General features: G+C 39.7%; 15 non-coding genes and 1 pseudogene across 15 annotated transcripts; all 16 read right to left on the bottom strand.

Moving 5' to 3' along the window:
• Positions 1–412: 412 nt before the first annotated feature.
• On the bottom strand, positions 413–531 carry LOC140029003 (5S ribosomal RNA). Its single transcript, XR_011832908.1, has one exon. It is a non-coding gene; the product is annotated as a 5S ribosomal RNA (ribosomal RNA).
• Positions 532–1,656: 1,125 nt separating this feature from the next.
• LOC140029002 (5S ribosomal RNA) lies at positions 1,657–1,775 on the bottom strand. The gene has a single exon (XR_011832907.1). It is a non-coding gene; the product is annotated as a 5S ribosomal RNA (ribosomal RNA).
• Positions 1,776–2,663: 888 nt separating this feature from the next.
• Positions 2,664–2,782, bottom strand: LOC140029001 (5S ribosomal RNA). The gene has a single exon (XR_011832906.1). It is a non-coding gene; the product is annotated as a 5S ribosomal RNA (ribosomal RNA).
• Positions 2,783–3,004: 222 nt separating this feature from the next.
• LOC140025153 (5S ribosomal RNA) lies at positions 3,005–3,108 on the bottom strand (annotated as a pseudogene).
• Positions 3,109–4,233: 1,125 nt separating this feature from the next.
• Positions 4,234–4,352, bottom strand: LOC140029000 (5S ribosomal RNA). Its single transcript, XR_011832905.1, has one exon. It is a non-coding gene; the product is annotated as a 5S ribosomal RNA (ribosomal RNA).
• A 1,125-nt stretch (positions 4,353–5,477) lies between these two features.
• Positions 5,478–5,596, bottom strand: LOC140028999 (5S ribosomal RNA). Its single transcript, XR_011832904.1, has one exon. It is a non-coding gene; the product is annotated as a 5S ribosomal RNA (ribosomal RNA).
• A 1,125-nt stretch (positions 5,597–6,721) lies between these two features.
• Positions 6,722–6,840, bottom strand: LOC140028998 (5S ribosomal RNA). Its single transcript, XR_011832903.1, has one exon. It is a non-coding gene; the product is annotated as a 5S ribosomal RNA (ribosomal RNA).
• A 1,125-nt stretch (positions 6,841–7,965) lies between these two features.
• Positions 7,966–8,084, bottom strand: LOC140028997 (5S ribosomal RNA). The gene has a single exon (XR_011832902.1). It is a non-coding gene; the product is annotated as a 5S ribosomal RNA (ribosomal RNA).
• Positions 8,085–9,209: 1,125 nt separating this feature from the next.
• On the bottom strand, positions 9,210–9,328 carry LOC140028996 (5S ribosomal RNA). The gene has a single exon (XR_011832901.1). It is a non-coding gene; the product is annotated as a 5S ribosomal RNA (ribosomal RNA).
• A 1,125-nt stretch (positions 9,329–10,453) lies between these two features.
• LOC140028994 (5S ribosomal RNA) lies at positions 10,454–10,572 on the bottom strand. Its single transcript, XR_011832899.1, has one exon. It is a non-coding gene; the product is annotated as a 5S ribosomal RNA (ribosomal RNA).
• A 1,125-nt stretch (positions 10,573–11,697) lies between these two features.
• Positions 11,698–11,816, bottom strand: LOC140028993 (5S ribosomal RNA). The gene has a single exon (XR_011832898.1). It is a non-coding gene; the product is annotated as a 5S ribosomal RNA (ribosomal RNA).
• A 1,125-nt stretch (positions 11,817–12,941) lies between these two features.
• On the bottom strand, positions 12,942–13,060 carry LOC140028992 (5S ribosomal RNA). The gene has a single exon (XR_011832897.1). It is a non-coding gene; the product is annotated as a 5S ribosomal RNA (ribosomal RNA).
• Positions 13,061–14,185: 1,125 nt separating this feature from the next.
• LOC140028991 (5S ribosomal RNA) lies at positions 14,186–14,304 on the bottom strand. Its single transcript, XR_011832896.1, has one exon. It is a non-coding gene; the product is annotated as a 5S ribosomal RNA (ribosomal RNA).
• A 1,125-nt stretch (positions 14,305–15,429) lies between these two features.
• LOC140028990 (5S ribosomal RNA) lies at positions 15,430–15,548 on the bottom strand. The gene has a single exon (XR_011832895.1). It is a non-coding gene; the product is annotated as a 5S ribosomal RNA (ribosomal RNA).
• Positions 15,549–16,673: 1,125 nt separating this feature from the next.
• LOC140028989 (5S ribosomal RNA) lies at positions 16,674–16,792 on the bottom strand. Its single transcript, XR_011832894.1, has one exon. It is a non-coding gene; the product is annotated as a 5S ribosomal RNA (ribosomal RNA).
• A 1,122-nt stretch (positions 16,793–17,914) lies between these two features.
• LOC140030395 (5S ribosomal RNA) lies at positions 17,915–18,033 on the bottom strand. Its single transcript, XR_011834309.1, has one exon. It is a non-coding gene; the product is annotated as a 5S ribosomal RNA (ribosomal RNA).
• Between the last annotated feature and the right edge of the window lie 404 nt (positions 18,034–18,437).

Genomic DNA, 18,437 nt, shown 5'->3' with positions numbered 1-18,437 from the left:
TATTTTTATGTTTATTAAATTATTTTTAATTCGTAAACGGGTCATATCAGGTCACCACGGGTTGACCCGAAATCGACCGGTTTTCTTTTCGGGTTCATCGGGTCCAACCCGATTCTGACCCGAATTCCCGAAACCTCAACCCAAACCCATTAATTTCGTGTTAGGTTCGTGTCGTGTTTTCAGGTCGTGTCGAAAATTGCCACCCCTAGTTGCGGTGATACATTTGCGCCGACAAATTTGAGCGACGATCCGGGCTTTGATCGAGCCGTACCGTTCCTGATTTGTCTCGCGCCTTCAGATCCTCCTTCACGCTTCGACAAGAAGCAAAATATTAAGCAATCGTTCCGACGGAGCTAAATTACTACAGGATAAAGAACGAATAGGAAATTTGGATTTCGAAACAAAAAAGAGAGGGGTGCAACACGAGGACTTCCCAGGGGGTCACCCATCCTAGTACTACTCTCGCCCAAGCACGCTTAACTTCGGAGTTCTGATGGGATCCGGTGCATTAGTGCTGGTATGATCGCACCCGCCATGTTCCTTTCGCTTTATTCTTTTAAACTACCCCGTCCTGCGAAGCAGTGTGGCTTTTCTAGACCGAAATTCATTTTAAGCGTCAATTCAAGCATTTTCCTCTTATCCTTTTATTTATTTACTTTATATTTTTTTTTGTTATTGATTTGCACCCTGTTTTTTTCCCTCATCCCGCAACTCTAAATTATCATGAAATCAATCCTTCACGCTTGCAGTTAGGGGTGGCAATTCGGGTCCAAATCAGGTTGGCGGGTCGGGTTCGGGTCAACAGACCCGCCAGAAAATCTGTTGACCCGAACCCCGACCCGCCAACCCGTGACGGGTCAGGTATGCTGACCCGAACCCGAAAATTTCAGGTTTACGGGGCGGCGGGTCGACCCGAAATGACCCGAAACTTAATTTTAATTTATTAATTTATCACTGTAATTTCTAATAAAATCAATTTCTCACAAAACTAATTACATAATCAAGTAATAAAAATTTAAATAAATGATTCCAAATCAAATCTAAAATAAATTAAACACCGTAAAAGTGTTTTATCCCAAGCAAAATATAAAATAAATTAAAACAATACAAAAGTGAAAAATAATATAATATATTATTTGTCCAAGTATAATAATTTCAACTTCACACAAATTAAATAAATTCGTTTAGGATTAAGTAATTAATGCCTTTGAAAAAAAGAATAACTTAGTTTAGTTAGATAAAATTATTTTTATGTTTATTAAATTATTTTTAATTCGTAAACGGGTCATATCAGGTCACCACGGGTTGACCCGAAATCGACCGGTTTTCTTTTCGGGTTCATCGGGTCCAACCCGATTCTGACCCGAATTCCCGAAACCTCAACCCAAACCCATTAATTTCGTGTTAGGTTCGTGTCGTGTTTTCAGGTCGTGTCGAAAATTGCCACCCCTAGTTGCGGTGATACATTTGCGCCGACAAATTTGAGCGACGATCCGGGCTTTGATCGAGCCGTACCGTTCCTGATTTGTCTCGCGCCTTCAGATCCTCCTTCACGCTTCGACAAGAAGCAAAATATTAAGCAATCGTTCCGACGGAGCTAAATTACTACAGGATAAAGAACGAATAGGAAATTTGGATTTCGAAACAAAAAAGAGAGGGGTGCAACACGAGGACTTCCCAGGGGGTCACCCATCCTAGTACTACTCTCGCCCAAGCACGCTTAACTTCGGAGTTCTGATGGGATCCGGTGCATTAGTGCTGGTATGATCGCACCCGCCATGTTCCTTTCGCTTTATTCTTTTAAACTACCCCGTCCTGCGAAGCAGTGTGGCTTTTCTAGACCGAAATTCATTTTAAGCGTCAATTCAAGCATTTTCCTCTTATCCTTTTATTTATTTGGTTTACGGGGCGGCGGGTCGACCCGAAATGACCCGAAACTTAATTTTAATTTATTAATTTATCACTGTAATTTCTAATAAAATCAATTTCTCACAAAACTAATTACATAATCAAGTAATAAAAATTTAAATAAATGATTCCAAATCAAATCTAAAAAATTAAACACCGTAAAAGTGTTTTATCCCAAGCAAAATATAAAATAAATTAAAACAATACAAAAGTGAAAAATAATATAATATATTATTTGTCCAAGTATAATAATTTCAACTTCACACAAATTAAATAAATTCGTTTAGGATTAAGTAATTAATGCCTTTGAAAAAAAGAATAACTTAGTTTAGTTAGATAAAATTATTTTTATGTTTATTAAATTATTTTTAATTCGTAAACGGGTCATATCAGGTCACCACGGGTTGACCCGAAATCGACCGGTTTTCTTTTCGGGTTCATCGGGTCCAACCCGATTCTGACCCGAATTCCCGAAACCTCAACCCAAACCCATTAATTTCGTGTTAGGTTCGTGTCGTGTTTTCAGGTCGTGTCGAAAATTGCCACCCCTAGTTGCGGTGATACATTTGCGCCGACAAATTTGAGCGACGATCCGGGCTTTGATCGAGCCGTACCGTTCCTGATTTGTCTCGCGCCTTCAGATCCTCCTTCACGCTTCGACAAGAAGCAAAATATTAAGCAATCGTTCCGACGGAGCTAAATTACTACAGGATAAAGAACGAATAGGAAATTTGGATTTCGAAACAAAAAAGAGAGGGGTGCAACACGAGGACTTCCCAGGGGGTCACCCATCCTAGTACTACTCTCGCCCAAGCACGCTTAACTTCGGAGTTCTGATGGGATCCGGTGCATTAGTGCTGGTATGATCGCACCCGCCATGTTCCTTTCGCTTTATTCTTTTAAACTACCCCGTCCTGCGAAGCAGTGTGGCTTTTCTAGACCGAAATTCATTTTAAGCGTCAATTCAAGCATTTTCCTCTTATCCTTTTATTTATTTACTTTATATTTTTTTTTGTTATTGATTTGCACCCTGTTTTTTTCCCTCATCCCGCAACTCTAAATTATCATGAAATCAATCCTTCACGCTTGCAGTTAGGGGTGGCAATTCGGGTCCAAATCCTAGTACTACTCTCGCCCAAGCACGCTTAACTTCGGAGTTCTGATGGGATCCGGTGCATTAGTGCTGGTATGATCGCACCCGCCATGTTCCTTTCGCTTTATTCTTTTAAACTACCCCGTCCTGCGAAGCAGTGTGGCTTTTCTAGACCGAAATTCATTTTAAGCGTCAATTCAAGCATTTTCCTCTTATCCTTTTATTTATTTACTTTATATTTTTTTTTGTTATTGATTTGCACCCTGTTTTTTTCCCTCATCCCGCAACTCTAAATTATCATGAAATCAATCCTTCACGCTTGCAGTTAGGGGTGGCAATTCGGGTCCAAATCAGGTTGGCGGGTCGGGTTCGGGTCAACAGACCCGCCAGAAAATCTGTTGACCCGAACCCCGACCCGCCAACCCGTGACGGGTCAGGTATGCTGACCCGAACCCGAAAATTTCAGGTTTACGGGGCGGCGGGTCGACCCGAAATGACCCGAAACTTAATTTTAATTTATTAATTTATCACTGTAATTTCTAATAAAATCAATTTCTCACAAAACTAATTACATAATCAAGTAATAAAAATTTAAATAAATGATTCCAAATCAAATCTAAAATAAATTAAACACCGTAAAAGTGTTTTATCCCAAGCAAAATATAAAATAAATTAAAACAATACAAAAGTGAAAAATAATATAATATATTATTTGTCCAAGTATAATAATTTCAACTTCACACAAATTAAATAAATTCGTTTAGGATTAAGTAATTAATGCCTTTGAAAAAAAGAATAACTTAGTTTAGTTAGATAAAATTATTTTTATGTTTATTAAATTATTTTTAATTCGTAAACGGGTCATATCAGGTCACCACGGGTTGACCCGAAATCGACCGGTTTTCTTTTCGGGTTCATCGGGTCCAACCCGATTCTGACCCGAATTCCCGAAACCTCAACCCAAACCCATTAATTTCGTGTTAGGTTCGTGTCGTGTTTTCAGGTCGTGTCGAAAATTGCCACCCCTAGTTGCGGTGATACATTTGCGCCGACAAATTTGAGCGACGATCCGGGCTTTGATCGAGCCGTACCGTTCCTGATTTGTCTCGCGCCTTCGGATCCTCCTTCACGCTTCGACAAGAAGCAAAATATTAAGCAATCGTTCCGACGGAGCTAAATTACTACAGGATAAAGAACGAATAGGAAATTTGGATTTCGAAACAAAAAAGAGAGGGGTGCAACACGAGGACTTCCCAGGGGGTCACCCATCCTAGTACTACTCTCGCCCAAGCACGCTTAACTTCGGAGTTCTGATGGGATCCGGTGCATTAGTGCTGGTATGATCGCACCCGCCATGTTCCTTTCGCGTTATTCTTTTAAACTACCCCGTCCTGCGAAGCAGTGTGGCTTTTCTAGACCGAAATTCATTTTAAGCGTCAATTCAAGCATTTTCCTCTTATCCTTTTATTTATTTACTTTATATTTTTTTTTGTTATTGATTTGCACCCTGTTTTTTTCCCTCATCCCGCAACTCTAAATTATCATGAAATCAATCCTTCACGCTTGCAGTTAGGGGTGGCAATTCGGGTCCAAATCAGGTTGGCGGGTCGGGTTCGGGTCAACAGACCCGCCAGAAAATCTGTTGACCCGAACCCCGACCCGCCAACCCGTGACGGGTCAGGTATGCTGACCCGAACCCGAAAATTTCAGGTTTACGGGGCGGCGGGTCGACCCGAAATGACCCGAAACTTAATTTTAATTTATTAATTTATCACTGTAATTTCTAATAAAATCAATTTCTCACAAAACTAATTACATAATCAAGTAATAAAAATTTAAATAAATGATTCCAAATCAAATCTAAAATAAATTAAACACCGTAAAAGTGTTTTATCCCAAGCAAAATATAAAATAAATTAAAACAATACAAAAGTGAAAAATAATATAATATATTATTTGTCCAAGTATAATAATTTCAACTTCACACAAATTAAATAAATTCGTTTAGGATTAAGTAATTAATGCCTTTGAAAAAAAGAATAACTTAGTTTAGTTAGATAAAATTATTTTTATGTTTATTAAATTATTTTTAATTCGTAAACGGGTCATATCAGGTCACCACGGGTTGACCCGAAATCGACCGGTTTTCTTTTCGGGTTCATCGGGTCCAACCCGATTCTGACCCGAATTCCCGAAACCTCAACCCAAACCCATTAATTTCGTGTTAGGTTCGTGTCGTGTTTTCAGGTCGTGTCGAAAATTGCCACCCCTAGTTGCGGTGATACATTTGCGCCGACAAATTTGAGCGACGATCCGGGCTTTGATCGAGCCGTACCGTTCCTGATTTGTCTCGCGCCTTCAGATCCTCCTTCACGCTTCGACAAGAAGCAAAATATTAAGCAATCGTTCCGACGGAGCTAAATTACTACAGGATAAAGAACGAATAGGAAATTTGGATTTCGAAACAAAAAAGAGAGGGGTGCAACACGAGGACTTCCCAGGGGGTCACCCATCCTAGTACTACTCTCGCCCAAGCACGCTTAACTTCGGAGTTCTGATGGGATCCGGTGCATTAGTGCTGGTATGATCGCACCCGCCATGTTCCTTTCGCTTTATTCTTTTAAACTACCCCGTCCTGCGAAGCAGTGTGGCTTTTCTAGACCGAAATTCATTTTAAGCGTCAATTCAAGCATTTTCCTCTTATCCTTTTATTTATTTACTTTATATTTTTTTTTGTTATTGATTTGCACCCTGTTTTTTTCCCTCATCCCGCAACTCTAAATTATCATGAAATCAATCCTTCACGCTTGCAGTTAGGGGTGGCAATTCGGGTCCAAATCAGGTTGGCGGGTCGGGTTCGGGTCAACAGACCCGCCAGAAAATCTGTTGACCCGAACCCCGACCCGCCAACCCGTGACGGGTCAGGTATGCTGACCCGAACCCGAAAATTTCAGGTTTACGGGGCGGCGGGTCGACCCGAAATGACCCGAAACTTAATTTTAATTTATTAATTTATCACTGTAATTTCTAATAAAATCAATTTCTCACAAAACTAATTACATAATCAAGTAATAAAAATTTAAATAAATGATTCCAAATCAAATCTAAAATAAATTAAACACCGTAAAAGTGTTTTATCCCAAGCAAAATATAAAATAAATTAAAACAATACAAAAGTGAAAAATAATATAATATATTATTTGTCCAAGTATAATAATTTCAACTTCACACAAATTAAATAAATTCGTTTAGGATTAAGTAATTAATGCCTTTGAAAAAAAGAATAACTTAGTTTAGTTAGATAAAATTATTTTTATGTTTATTAAATTATTTTTAATTCGTAAACGGGTCATATCAGGTCACCACGGGTTGACCCGAAATCGACCGGTTTTCTTTTCGGGTTCATCGGGTCCAACCCGATTCTGACCCGAATTCCCGAAACCTCAACCCAAACCCATTAATTTCGTGTTAGGTTCGTGTCGTGTTTTCAGGTCGTGTCGAAAATTGCCACCCCTAGTTGCGGTGATACATTTGCGCCGACAAATTTGAGCGACGATCCGGGCTTTGATCGAGCCGTACCGTTCCTGATTTGTCTCGCGCCTTCGGATCCTCCTTCACGCTTCGACAAGAAGCAAAATATTAAGCAATCGTTCCGACGGAGCTAAATTACTACAGGATAAAGAACGAATAGGAAATTTGGATTTCGAAACAAAAAAGAGAGGGGTGCAACACGAGGACTTCCCAGGGGGTCACCCATCCTAGTACTACTCTCGCCCAAGCACGCTTAACTTCGGAGTTCTGATGGGATCCGGTGCATTAGTGCTGGTATGATCGCACCCGCCATGTTCCTTTCGCGTTATTCTTTTAAACTACCCCGTCCTGCGAAGCAGTGTGGCTTTTCTAGACCGAAATTCATTTTAAGCGTCAATTCAAGCATTTTCCTCTTATCCTTTTATTTATTTACTTTATATTTTTTTTTGTTATTGATTTGCACCCTGTTTTTTTCCCTCATCCCGCAACTCTAAATTATCATGAAATCAATCCTTCACGCTTGCAGTTAGGGGTGGCAATTCGGGTCCAAATCAGGTTGGCGGGTCGGGTTCGGGTCAACAGACCCGCCAGAAAATCTGTTGACCCGAACCCCGACCCGCCAACCCGTGACGGGTCAGGTATGCTGACCCGAACCCGAAAATTTCAGGTTTACGGGGCGGCGGGTCGACCCGAAATGACCCGAAACTTAATTTTAATTTATTAATTTATCACTGTAATTTCTAATAAAATCAATTTCTCACAAAACTAATTACATAATCAAGTAATAAAAATTTAAATAAATGATTCCAAATCAAATCTAAAATAAATTAAACACCGTAAAAGTGTTTTATCCCAAGCAAAATATAAAATAAATTAAAACAATACAAAAGTGAAAAATAATATAATATATTATTTGTCCAAGTATAATAATTTCAACTTCACACAAATTAAATAAATTCGTTTAGGATTAAGTAATTAATGCCTTTGAAAAAAAGAATAACTTAGTTTAGTTAGATAAAATTATTTTTATGTTTATTAAATTATTTTTAATTCGTAAACGGGTCATATCAGGTCACCACGGGTTGACCCGAAATCGACCGGTTTTCTTTTCGGGTTCATCGGGTCCAACCCGATTCTGACCCGAATTCCCGAAACCTCAACCCAAACCCATTAATTTCGTGTTAGGTTCGTGTCGTGTTTTCAGGTCGTGTCGAAAATTGCCACCCCTAGTTGCGGTGATACATTTGCGCCGACAAATTTGAGCGACGATCCGGGCTTTGATCGAGCCGTACCGTTCCTGATTTGTCTCGCGCCTTCGGATCCTCCTTCACGCTTCGACAAGAAGCAAAATATTAAGCAATCGTTCCGACGGAGCTAAATTACTACAGGATAAAGAACGAATAGGAAATTTGGATTTCGAAACAAAAAAGAGAGGGGTGCAACACGAGGACTTCCCAGGGGGTCACCCATCCTAGTACTACTCTCGCCCAAGCACGCTTAACTTCGGAGTTCTGATGGGATCCGGTGCATTAGTGCTGGTATGATCGCACCCGCCATGTTCCTTTCGCGTTATTCTTTTAAACTACCCCGTCCTGCGAAGCAGTGTGGCTTTTCTAGACCGAAATTCATTTTAAGCGTCAATTCAAGCATTTTCCTCTTATCCTTTTATTTATTTACTTTATATTTTTTTTTGTTATTGATTTGCACCCTGTTTTTTTCCCTCATCCCGCAACTCTAAATTATCATGAAATCAATCCTTCACGCTTGCAGTTAGGGGTGGCAATTCGGGTCCAAATCAGGTTGGCGGGTCGGGTTCGGGTCAACAGACCCGCCAGAAAATCTGTTGACCCGAACCCCGACCCGCCAACCCGTGACGGGTCAGGTATGCTGACCCGAACCCGAAAATTTCAGGTTTACGGGGCGGCGGGTCGACCCGAAATGACCCGAAACTTAATTTTAATTTATTAATTTATCACTGTAATTTCTAATAAAATCAATTTCTCACAAAACTAATTACATAATCAAGTAATAAAAATTTAAATAAATGATTCCAAATCAAATCTAAAATAAATTAAACACCGTAAAAGTGTTTTATCCCAAGCAAAATATAAAATAAATTAAAACAATACAAAAGTGAAAAATAATATAATATATTATTTGTCCAAGTATAATAATTTCAACTTCACACAAATTAAATAAATTCGTTTAGGATTAAGTAATTAATGCCTTTGAAAAAAAGAATAACTTAGTTTAGTTAGATAAAATTATTTTTATGTTTATTAAATTATTTTTAATTCGTAAACGGGTCATATCAGGTCACCACGGGTTGACCCGAAATCGACCGGTTTTCTTTTCGGGTTCATCGGGTCCAACCCGATTCTGACCCGAATTCCCGAAACCTCAACCCAAACCCATTAATTTCGTGTTAGGTTCGTGTCGTGTTTTCAGGTCGTGTCGAAAATTGCCACCCCTAGTTGCGGTGATACATTTGCGCCGACAAATTTGAGCGACGATCCGGGCTTTGATCGAGCCGTACCGTTCCTGATTTGTCTCGCGCCTTCAGATCCTCCTTCACGCTTCGACAAGAAGCAAAATATTAAGCAATCGTTCCGACGGAGCTAAATTACTACAGGATAAAGAACGAATAGGAAATTTGGATTTCGAAACAAAAAAGAGAGGGGTGCAACACGAGGACTTCCCAGGGGGTCACCCATCCTAGTACTACTCTCGCCCAAGCACGCTTAACTTCGGAGTTCTGATGGGATCCGGTGCATTAGTGCTGGTATGATCGCACCCGCCATGTTCCTTTCGCTTTATTCTTTTAAACTACCCCGTCCTGCGAAGCAGTGTGGCTTTTCTAGACCGAAATTCATTTTAAGCGTCAATTCAAGCATTTTCCTCTTATCCTTTTATTTATTTACTTTATATTTTTTTTTGTTATTGATTTGCACCCTGTTTTTTTCCCTCATCCCGCAACTCTAAATTATCATGAAATCAATCCTTCACGCTTGCAGTTAGGGGTGGCAATTCGGGTCCAAATCAGGTTGGCGGGTCGGGTTCGGGTCAACAGACCCGCCAGAAAATCTGTTGACCCGAACCCCGACCCGCCAACCCGTGACGGGTCAGGTATGCTGACCCGAACCCGAAAATTTCAGGTTTACGGGGCGGCGGGTCGACCCGAAATGACCCGAAACTTAATTTTAATTTATTAATTTATCACTGTAATTTCTAATAAAATCAATTTCTCACAAAACTAATTACATAATCAAGTAATAAAAATTTAAATAAATGATTCCAAATCAAATCTAAAATAAATTAAACACCGTAAAAGTGTTTTATCCCAAGCAAAATATAAAATAAATTAAAACAATACAAAAGTGAAAAATAATATAATATATTATTTGTCCAAGTTTAATAATTTCAACTTCACACAAATTAAATAAATTCGTTTAGGATTAAGTAATTAATGCCTTTGAAAAAAAGAATAACTTAGTTTAGTTAGATAAAATTATTTTTATGTTTATTAAATTATTTTTAATTCGTAAACGGGTCATATCAGGTCACCACGGGTTGACCCGAAATCGACCGGTTTTCTTTTCGGGTTCATCGGGTCCAACCCGATTCTGACCCGAATTCCCGAAACCTCAACCCAAACCCATTAATTTCGTGTTAGGTTCGTGTCGTGTTTTCAGGTCGTGTCGAAAATTGCCACCCCTAGTTGCGGTGATACATTTGCGCCGACAAATTTGAGCGACGATCCGGGCTTTGATCGAGCCGTACCGTTCCTGATTTGTCTCGCGCCTTCGGATCCTCCTTCACGCTTCGACAAGAAGCAAAATATTAAGCAATCGTTCCGACGGAGCTAAATTACTACAGGATAAAGAACGAATAGGAAATTTGGATTTCGAAACAAAAAAGAGAGGGGTGCAACACGAGGACTTCCCAGGGGGTCACCCATCCTAGTACTACTCTCGCCCAAGCACGCTTAACTTCGGAGTTCTGATGGGATCCGGTGCATTAGTGCTGGTATGATCGCACCCGCCATGTTCCTTTCGCTTTATTCTTTTAAACTACCCCGTCCTGCGAAGCAGTGTGGCTTTTCTAGACCGAAATTCATTTTAAGCGTCAATTCAAGCATTTTCCTCTTATCCTTTTATTTATTTACTTTATATTTTTTTTTGTTATTGATTTGCACCCTGTTTTTTTCCCTCATCCCGCAACTCTAAATTATCATGAAATCAATCCTTCACGCTTGCAGTTAGGGGTGGCAATTCGGGTCCAAATCAGGTTGGCGGGTCGGGTTCGGGTCAACAGACCCGCCAGAAAATCTGTTGACCCGAACCCCGACCCGCCAACCCGTGACGGGTCAGGTATGCTGACCCGAACCCGAAAATTTCAGGTTTACGGGGCGGCGGGTCGACCCGAAATGACCCGAAACTTAATTTTAATTTATTAATTTATCACTGTAATTTCTAATAAAATCAATTTCTCACAAAACTAATTACATAATCAAGTAATAAAAATTTAAATAAATGATTCCAAATCAAATCTAAAATAAATTAAACACCGTAAAAGTGTTTTATCCCAAGCAAAATATAAAATAAATTAAAACAATACAAAAGTGAAAAATAATATAATATATTATTTGTCCAAGTATAATAATTTCAACTTCACACAAATTAAATAAATTCGTTTAGGATTAAGTAATTAATGCCTTTGAAAAAAAGAATAACTTAGTTTAGTTAGATAAAATTATTTTTATGTTTATTAAATTATTTTTAATTCGTAAACGGGTCATATCAGGTCACCACGGGTTGACCCGAAATCGACCGGTTTTCTTTTCGGGTTCATCGGGTCCAACCCGATTCTGACCCGAATTCCCGAAACCTCAACCCAAACCCATTAATTTCGTGTTAGGTTCGTGTCGTGTTTTCAGGTCGTGTCGAAAATTGCCACCCCTAGTTGCGGTGATACATTTGCGCCGACAAATTTGAGCGACGATCCGGGCTTTGATCGAGCCGTACCGTTCCTGATTTGTCTCGCGCCTTCAGATCCTCCTTCACGCTTCGACAAGAAGCAAAATATTAAGCAATCGTTCCGACGGAGCTAAATTACTACAGGATAAAGAACGAATAGGAAATTTGGATTTCGAAACAAAAAAGAGAGGGGTGCAACACGAGGACTTCCCAGGGGGTCACCCATCCTAGTACTACTCTCGCCCAAGCACGCTTAACTTCGGAGTTCTGATGGGATCCGGTGCATTAGTGCTGGTATGATCGCACCCGCCATGTTCCTTTCGCTTTATTCTTTTAAACTACCCCGTCCTGCGAAGCAGTGTGGCTTTTCTAGACCGAAATTCATTTTAAGCGTCAATTCAAGCATTTTCCTCTTATCCTTTTATTTATTTACTTTATATTTTTTTTTGTTATTGATTTGCACCCTGTTTTTTTCCCTCATCCCGCAACTCTAAATTATCATGAAATCAATCCTTCACGCTTGCAGTTAGGGGTGGCAATTCGGGTCCAAATCAGGTTGGCGGGTCGGGTTCGGGTCAACAGACCCGCCAGAAAATCTGTTGACCCGAACCCCGACCCGCCAACCCGTGACGGGTCAGGTATGCTGACCCGAACCCGAAAATTTCAGGTTTACGGGGCGGCGGGTCGACCCGAAATGACCCGAAACTTAATTTTAATTTATTAATTTATCACTGTAATTTCTAATAAAATCAATTTCTCACAAAACTAATTACATAATCAAGTAATAAAAATTTAAATAAATGATTCCAAATCAAATCTAAAATAAATTAAACACCGTAAAAGTGTTTTATCCCAAGCAAAATATAAAATAAATTAAAACAATACAAAAGTGAAAAATAATATAATATATTATTTGTCCAAGTATAATAATTTCAACTTCACACAAATTAAATAAATTCGTTTAGGATTAAGTAATTAATGCCTTTGAAAAAAAGAATAACTTAGTTTAGTTAGATAAAATTATTTTTATGTTTATTAAATTATTTTTAATTCGTAAACGGGTCATATCAGGTCACCACGGGTTGACCCGAAATCGACCGGTTTTCTTTTCGGGTTCATCGGGTCCAACCCGATTCTGACCCGAATTCCCGAAACCTCAACCCAAACCCATTAATTTCGTGTTAGGTTCGTGTCGTGTTTTCAGGTCGTGTCGAAAATTGCCACCCCTAGTTGCGGTGATACATTTGCGCCGACAAATTTGAGCGACGATCCGGGCTTTGATCGAGCCGTACCGTTCCTGATTTGTCTCGCGCCTTCGGATCCTCCTTCACGCTTCGACAAGAAGCAAAATATTAAGCAATCGTTCCGACGGAGCTAAATTACTACAGGATAAAGAACGAATAGGAAATTTGGATTTCGAAACAAAAAAGAGAGGGGTGCAACACGAGGACTTCCCAGGGGGTCACCCATCCTAGTACTACTCTCGCCCAAGCACGCTTAACTTCGGAGTTCTGATGGGATCCGGTGCATTAGTGCTGGTATGATCGCACCCGCCATGTTCCTTTCGCGTTATTCTTTTAAACTACCCCGTCCTGCGAAGCAGTGTGGCTTTTCTAGACCGAAATTCATTTTAAGCGTCAATTCAAGCATTTTCCTCTTATCCTTTTATTTATTTACTTTATATTTTTTTTTGTTATTGATTTGCACCCTGTTTTTTTCCCTCATCCCGCAACTCTAAATTATCATGAAATCAATCCTTCACGCTTGCAGTTAGGGGTGGCAATTCGGGTCCAAATCAGGTTGGCGGGTCGGGTTCGGGTCAACAGACCCGCCAGAAAATCTGTTGACCCGAACCCCGACCCGCCAACCCGTGACGGGTCAGGTATGCTGACCCGAACCCGAAAATTTCAGGTTTACGGGGCGGCGGGTCGACCCGAAATGACCCGAAACTTAATTTTAATTTATTAATTTATCACTGTAATTTCTAATAAAATCAATTTCTCACAAAACTAATTACATAATCAAGTAATAAAAATTTAAATAAATGATTCCAAATCAAATCTAAAATAAATTAAACACCGTAAAAGTGTTTTATCCCAAGCAAAATATAAAATAAATTAAAACAATACAAAAGTGAAAAATAATATAATATATTATTTGTCCAAGTATAATAATTTCAACTTCACACAAATTAAATAAATTCGTTTAGGATTAAGTAATTAATGCCTTTGAAAAAAAGAATAACTTAGTTTAGTTAGATAAAATTATTTTTATGTTTATTAAATTATTTTTAATTCGTAAACGGGTCATATCAGGTCACCACGGGTTGACCCGAAATCGACCGGTTTTCTTTTCGGGTTCATCGGGTCCAACCCGATTCTGACCCGAATTCCCGAAACCTCAACCCAAACCCATTAATTTCGTGTTAGGTTCGTGTCGTGTTTTCAGGTCGTGTCGAAAATTGCCACCCCTAGTTGCGGTGATACATTTGCGCCGACAAATTTGAACGACGATCCGGGCTTTGATCGAGCCGTACCGTTCCTGATTTGTCTCGCGCCTTCGGATCCTCCTTCACGCTTCGACAAGAAGCAAAATATTAAGCAATCGTTCCGACGGAGCTAAATTACTACAGGATAAAGAACGAATAGGAAATTTGGATTTCGAAACAAAAAAGAGAGGGGTGCAACACGAGGACTTCCCAGGGGGTCACCCATCCTAGTACTACTCTCGCCCAAGCACGCTTAACTTCGGAGTTCTGATGGGATCCGGTGCATTAGTGCTGGTATGATCGCACCCGCCATGTTCCTTTCGCGTTATTCTTTTAAACTACCCCGTCCTGCGAAGCAGTGTGGCTTTTCTAGACCGAAATTCATTTTAAGCGTCAATTCAAGCATTTTCCTCTTATCCTTTTATTTATTTACTTTATATTTTTTTTTGTTATTGATTTGCACCCTGTTTTTTTCCCTCATCCCGCAACTCTAAATTATCATGAAATCAATCCTTCACGCTTGCAGTTAGGGGTGGCAATTCGGGTCCAAATCAGGTTGGCGGGTCGGGTTCGGGTCAACAGACCCGCCAGAAAATCTGTTGACCCGAACCCCGACCCGCCAACCCGTGACGGGTCAGGTATGCTGACCCGAACCCGAAAATTTCAGGTTTACGGGGCGGCGGGTCGACCCGAAATGACCCGAAACTTAATTTTAATTTATTAATTTATCACTGTAATTTCTAATAAAATCAATTTCTCACAAAACTAATTACATAATCAAGTAATAAAAATTTAAATAAATGATTCCAAATCAAATCTAAAATAAATTAAACACCGTAAAAGTGTTTTATCCCAAGCAAAATATAAAATAAATTAAAACAATACAAAAGTGAAAAATAATATAATATATTATTTGTCCAAGTATAATAATTTCAACTTCACACAAATTAAATAAATTCGTTTAGGATTAAGTAATTAATGCCTTTGAAAAAAAGAATAACTTAGTTTAGTTAGATAAAATTATTTTTATGTTTATTAAATTATTTTTAATTCGTAAACGGGTCATATCAGGTCACCACGGGTTGACCCGAAATCGACCGGTTTTCTTTTCGGGTTCATCGGGTCCAACCCGATTCTGACCCGAATTCCCGAAACCTCAACCCAAACCCATTAATTTCGTGTTAGGTTCGTGTCGTGTTTTCAGGTCGTGTCGAAAATTGCCACCCCTAGTTGCGGTGATACATTTGCGCCGACAAATTTGAGCGACGATCCGGGCTTTGATCGAGCCGTACCGTTCCTGATTTGTCTCGCGCCTTCAGATCCTCCTTCACGCTTCGACAAGAAGCAAAATATTAAGCAATCGTTCCGACGGAGCTAAATTACTACAGGATAAAGAACGAATAGGAAATTTGGATTTCGAAACAAAAAAGAGAGGGGTGCAACACGAGGACTTCCCAGGGGGTCACCCATCCTAGTACTACTCTCGCCCAAGCACGCTTAACTTCGGAGTTCTGATGGGATCCGGTGCATTAGTGCTGGTATGATCGCACCCGCCATGTTCCTTTCGCTTTATTCTTTTAAACTACCCCGTCCTGCGAAGCAGTGTGGCTTTTCTAGACCGAAATTCATTTTAAGCGTCAATTCAAGCATTTTCCTCTTATCCTTTTATTTATTTACTTTATATTTTTTTTTGTTATTGATTTGCACCCTGTTTTTTTCCCTCATCCCGCAACTCTAAATTATCATGAAATCAATCCTTCACGCTTGCAGTTAGGGGTGGCAATTCGGGTCCAAATCAGGTTGGCGGGTCGGGTTCGGGTCAACAGACCCGCCAGAAAATCTGTTGACCCGAACCCCGACCCGCCAACCCGTGACGGGTCAGGTATGCTGACCCGAACCCGAAAATTTCAGGTTTACGGGGCGGCGGGTCGACCCGAAATGACCCGAAACTTAATTTTAATTTATTAATTTATCACTGTAATTTCTAATAAAATCAATTTCTCACAAAACTAATTACATAATCAAGTAATAAAAATTTAAATAAATGATTCCAAATCAAATCTAAAATAAATTAAACACCGTAAAAGTGTTTTATCCCAAGCAAAATATAAAATAAATTAAAACAATACAAAAGTGAAAAATAATATAATATATTATTTGTCCAAGTTTAATAATTTCAACTTCACACAAATTAAATAAATTCGTTTAGGATTAAGTAATTAATGCCTTTGAAAAAAAGAATAACTTAGTTTAGTTAGATAAAATTATTTTTATGTTTATTAAATTATTTTTAATTCGTAAACGGGTCATATCAGGTCACCACGGGTTGACCCGAAATCGACCGGTTTTCTTTTCGGGTTCATCGGGTCCAACCCGATTCTGACCCGAATTCCCGAAACCTCAACCCAAACCCATTAATTTCGTGTTAGGTTCGTGTCGTGTTTTCAGGTCGTGTCGAAAATTGCCACCCCTAGTTGCGGTGATACATTTGCGCCGACAAATTTGAGCGACGATCCGGGCTTTGATCGAGCCGTACCGTTCCTGATTTGTCTCGCGCCTTCGGATCCTCCTTCACGCTTCGACAAGAAGCAAAATATTAAGCAATCGTTCCGACGGAGCTAAATTACTACAGGATAAAGAACGAATAGGAAATTTGGATTTCGAAACAAAAAAGAGAGGGGTGCAACACGAGGACTTCCCAGGGGGTCACCCATCCTAGTACTACTCTCGCCCAAGCACGCTTAACTTCGGAGTTCTGATGGGATCCGGTGCATTAGTGCTGGTATGATCGCACCCGCCATGTTCCTTTCGCTTTATTCTTTTAAACTACCCCGTCCTGCGAAGCAGTGTGGCTTTTCTAGACCGAAATTCATTTTAAGCGTCAATTCAAGCATTTTCCTCTTATCCTTTTATTTATTTACTTTATATTTTTTTTTGTTATTGATTTGCACCCTGTTTTTTTCCCTCATCCCGCAACTCTAAATTATCATGAAATCAATCCTTCACGCTTGCAGTTAGGGGTGGCAATTCGGGTCCAAATCAGGTTGGCGGGTCGGGTTCGGGTCAACAGACCCGCCAGAAAATCTGTTGACCCGAACCCCGACCCGCCAACCCGTGACGGGTCAGGTATGCTGACCCGAACCTGAAAATTTCAGGTTTACGGGGCGGCGGGTCGACCCGAAATGACCCGAAACTTAATTTTAATTTATTAATTTATCACTGTAATTTCTAATAAAATCAATTTCTCACAAAACTAATTACATAATCAAGTAATAAAAATTTAAATAAATGATTCCAAATCAAATCTAAAATAAATTAAACACCGTAAAAGTGTTTTATCCCAAGCAAAATATAAAATAAATTAAAACAATACAAAAGTGAAAAATAATATAATATATTATTTGTCCAAGTATAATAATTTCAACTTCACACAAATTAAATAAATTCGTTTAGGATTAAGTAATTAATGCCTTTGAAAAAAAGAATAACTTAGTTTAGTTAGATAAAATTATTTTTATGTTTATTAAATTATTTTTAATTCGTAAACGGGTCATATCGGGTCATATCAGGTCACCACGGGTTGGCCCGAAATCGACCGGTTTTCTTTTCGGGTTCATCGGGTCCAACCCGATTCTGACCCGAATTCCCGAAACCTCAACCCAAACCCATTAATTTCGTGTTAGGTTCGTGTCGTGTCGAAAATTGCCACCCCTAGTTGCGGTGATACATTTGCGCCGACAAATTTGAGCGACGATCCGGGCTTTGATCGAGCCGTACCGTTCCTGATTTGTCTCGCGCCTTCAGATCCTCCTTCACGCTTTGACAAGAAGCAAAATATTAAGCAATCGTTCCGACGGAGCTAAATTACTACAGGATAAAGAACGAATAGGAAATTTGGATTTCGAAACAAAAAAGAAAGGGGTGCAACACGAGGACTTCCCAGGGGGTCACCCATCCTAGTACTACTCTCGCCCAAGCACGCTTAACTTCGGAGTTCTGATGGGATCCGGTGCATTAATGCTGGTATGATCGCACCCGCCATGTTCCTTTCGCTTTATTCTTTTAAACTACCCCGTCCTGCGAAGCAGTGTGGCTTTTCTAGACCGAAATTCATTTTAAGCGTCAATTCAAGCATTTTCCTCTTATCCTTTTATTTATTTACTTTATATTTTTTTTTGTTATGGATTTGCACCCTGTTTTTTTCCCTCATCCCGCAACTCTAAATTATCATGAAATCAATCCTTCACGCTTGCAGTTAGGGGTGGCAATTCGGGTCCAAATCAGGTTGGCGGGTCGGGTTCGGGTCAACAGACCCGCCAGAAAATCTGTTGACCCGAACCCCGACCCGCCAACCCGTGACGGGTCAGGTATGCTGACCCGAACCCGAAAATTTCAGGTTTACGGGGCGGCGGGTCGACCCGAAATGACCCGAAACTTAATT

Source organism: Coffea arabica, chromosome 11e (genome assembly GCF_036785885.1).
Source record: "Coffea arabica cultivar ET-39 chromosome 11e, Coffea Arabica ET-39 HiFi, whole genome shotgun sequence".
NCBI classification, from domain to species: Eukaryota; Viridiplantae; Streptophyta; class Magnoliopsida; order Gentianales; family Rubiaceae; genus Coffea; species Coffea arabica.
The sequence above is the reverse complement of the archived record's forward strand: the minus strand, read 5'-3'. Positions and strand labels throughout refer to the sequence as shown.